The 3,734-nt window shown below is 29.6% G+C and overlaps 1 protein-coding gene across 2 annotated transcripts in view; it reads right to left on the reverse strand.

The window, feature by feature from the left end:
• LOC102677788 overlaps positions 1 to 3,734 on the reverse strand; it is an 85,038-nt gene that overhangs the window by 80,274 nt on the left and 1,030 nt on the right. The gene's annotated exons all lie outside the window — the stretch shown is intronic.

Here is a 3,734-nt window from a genome sequence, read left to right on the forward strand (position 1 = left end):
CTCCCATTAAATCCTCTGATAATAGCAGAGACTTTTCAAACTACTTATACAAACCTTAATCCCAACGCGGCGAACGCTGTGTACAACTTTAAAGCTGCACCAAATAACATTGTTCGCAACCTCTATATTGTTTCCACCGAGTGTCCTCAACTAAACCCAGTGTCCTCAAACTGTAATCCCTTCCTTTTCAACGCCCGGTATTTCCACAAGTGCGCGAAGATGTTATAGGGGGAGGGGGAAACGAGGTACCTTTCACCTGATCCCGACAAAATAACTCAATCTCGAAAGCAATCTGAGCAAGTAAGCAAATGCTTAATTAACCGGGTGCTACCTATTACAACGTGGTTTGCTTCCGTGTTTAAAGATTAGCGACGCGATCAAATTTGACACGCCTCTGTTCTGTTACGTGTTTATTTAGAATATCTGATATCTGCGGTAATTGGGTTATTTTTTTTCTTGTCAAAATAGGATAAAATATCGAAAGATATTTGCTCTTCACTAATTAAAAATCAGAAACGAAAATTAGAAAATAGATTCTTTTGTGAAAGAAAGTATTTATGAGAATAACACGTTTCGAAAATGACGAATTTTATTGGGAAAAGTAGGATGAAGAAACGAGATATCAAAGATATTTTTAATTAATGAAGAAATAAAAAGAAAAAGAATTTAAAAGTGATTAAAATTTTTCTTCTTTCCCATAAGAATTATAACCTATTTTTATCGCCACTAAATATTCCATATTCCCGTGAGTAATTTATCTTTCAACGAATGTCTTAAGGGATCACTTTCAAGAACGAATCGGGAACACCGAAGCTGAAAACCGTGCTCGTAATTCACACTGTACCCCTAAACGACCCGACTATATACCATTCTCGTATCGCCATTGTCGAACCGAGCACAGTAGAGACGAGGCGAAATCTCAAGAGGAAACGATGGCTGGCCTTGTGTAGTTCGTCTTCAATCCACAGATACGAGATGGTAAATAGTTGAAGACAGAACTTTTGTGGGGAACCGTTGCACCGTAACGAAACGGAGCCTATTATCGGTAGATGAATGGCGAGAGCCGGGTTTTTTTGCCGGGATGCGTCGTCGCGACGCCCTCGTCGCGACACCGGAATTGGTGAACATCGAGGAAAGCTGAATCACCGTTTTCCATCATGCGAACGGAGTATTAATTGCCCATGACAATCGCGATTTAGTCAGTCTTAATTGATAATAGCTAATGCCGAATAAATGGGAACCGGTACGAGTAATTAAATCAACCAATCGTGTGCGAATCAATCGCGGATCCATTTACCATTCTCGTGTATCCTCGTTAGAAATGTGATCGAATTTATAAGATGTTGATATATTCGTGAATTATTTTTAAAAAATTAATTCTAGACGCCGAAACAAGCATAAAAGTTGATATGCAAAATTGGCGGTTGAGACTTATTTATTAAGTTATGAGCAATTTAATTTTACGCTAAAAACGCTTCTAGACAAATAACGCCAACAGTATCGTATTACAGTGGCGTTTAATTAAAATCCCTAGGATCGGAATCAACGAAAATTTTAAAAACGATCAATGTTGTATCATCGCATCATTTTAGATTAATTATTTTAAATTTGATTATTTAGATCTAAAAAAAAAAAAATATATATTTCTATTATAAATAATTAATGAAAAAAAAATTTTCTCTTATTGAAATGAATATAATGAAATGAAATATGAAATAAAATCTTGATACTTGAAACTTGTGAAATAAATTGTGAAATAAAATTTATATACCTTATTTATATATATATATATAAAAGAATCTCTAAAAATATTTAAAATGGCAGATATAGTTTCTTTTTTTGATTTCATTTTTATTTTTATTTTTTTTTTTTTATGGTTTCGAAATATATAGATATATGCAATTTGTGATACAATTGAACAAGCAGTATAATGATTTTTTGTACAAAATAAAATACAAACATAAAATTGAATTTTCCATGAACAAAGGAAAAGAAAAATTTTATGGAAAAATATGTTGGAACTGAGTTTAAGTAAATACTAGTTCGACAAATTTTAAAACTATCTTAAAATAAAATCTAGTTTTGAAAGAATGTATGTTATGCTGGAATAAAATATATTGTATCTTTTGTAAATTTTACATAAATTCATTTTCAATGAAATCTATTTGAATAAATTAAAAAATGATAAAAAAAGAAAGAAAAACAAAAAAAAAGATAAATATAGTCACATATCGAGATATTTCGATGTAAATATAGAGAAATATGAAATTTTCTCTACGAAATTGAATAAGCAAACAATGATAAAACAAGATTTATTCGAGACAAGTTAAATTAGATTTTATTCTCATTTTTTCATTGTATCATTAAAGATAAATTATTTACTTACTCGACGTGTCAAAAACCAACAAAAAGTGCAATAAAAAAACTCACTCTGACTATGGTATCATATAACGTGAGATCAACATGAACAAAAAGAACGATTTTGCAACCAGTTCCATTTTCTCATTCGATCGTTTCATCGAGAATACACAACGCGCGAGGGAAAAATATATTTTTACGCTACGAGAACGCGAAAACCGTGAGAGAAAAATACGCCACGTTAATCCATGTGATTTTTCTCCTCTACTCTCCTCGATCGACACACGCTCCAGTGAAAATGATACGCAGATCCGGTGAAAATGCTCGGAAAAACTCGATTGCCTTAAAGTTCCGTAAACACAGTGATGTAAACATCAAGTAAGAACGAAATTCCGTTAAACATTTCGTAAAAACGATAGAAAAAGCGATGCTCTCGAAATTCGTTTTTTTTTCTTTACAAGAGAGATACACGCGCGCCCTCTATCGCGCCAGCTTCTTTAGACGCACTAAATATTAATAGTTGAGAATTACTTCGAGAACTAAGTTAGCGGACTGAACGATTAAATGTTTCTATCTAGGTGGCATTGCTGTTGTCTTTTTTTACTTCGATACAAGATTGAAAACCAGACCAGAATTGAAATTATTTATCAATTTTACGAAAACATTTTTTTAATCAGATAAGAAAAAGACTTGATAAGTCCATTTTTGTTAATTTTCTATTTTTTGTGAAAAATGAAGAACAGAATTATTTTTATACTGACTAAAATAATTAGAATAATCCAAGATGATTATGAATAAAGTACTTACTTGGAATAGTTACTTAGGAATAGTTAAAAAGAAATACATATATACTTAATAAGTCAATTACGGAATTGATATTTCTCTATTTTGAAGAAAGTTGCGAAAATGAATTATTTATTATTATAGTTTTATTTAATCATTTTTAATTACTTAAATAAATCGTAATATTTTAATTTTTGAACGATGAAAATACTTGGTTTAGTTAATTTCTCTTTTTCCTTCATAAAATTCATAAAATTTCTAATAAAGAAGAATTAATAAAATTGCAAACTTATTATATTACGTATTTATATATTTTGTTTTGTTTTTTATTTAAAATTTTCACCGTTCATAACTATTTTAATAATTAAATATATTACAAGTTAAAATAAAAAAACATTTGTATCCTAAAATAACGTTTCATACTTTTCTAATTAACGAAGAAATAAAAATTATAAAATTGTATACTATACTGCGAAAATCTTTAAGTTTTATAAAAAATAAAAAAAAAATATGAAATAAAATTTATTTGTTTACGATTTAATCTTCATAAAAATCAAATTTAAAAATCTATATATATATATATATATATATAT

Source organism: Apis dorsata, unplaced genomic scaffold, assembly GCF_000469605.1.
Source record: "Apis dorsata unplaced genomic scaffold, Apis dorsata 1.3 scaffold_156, whole genome shotgun sequence".
Taxonomy (NCBI): Eukaryota; Metazoa; Arthropoda; class Insecta; order Hymenoptera; family Apidae; genus Apis; species Apis dorsata.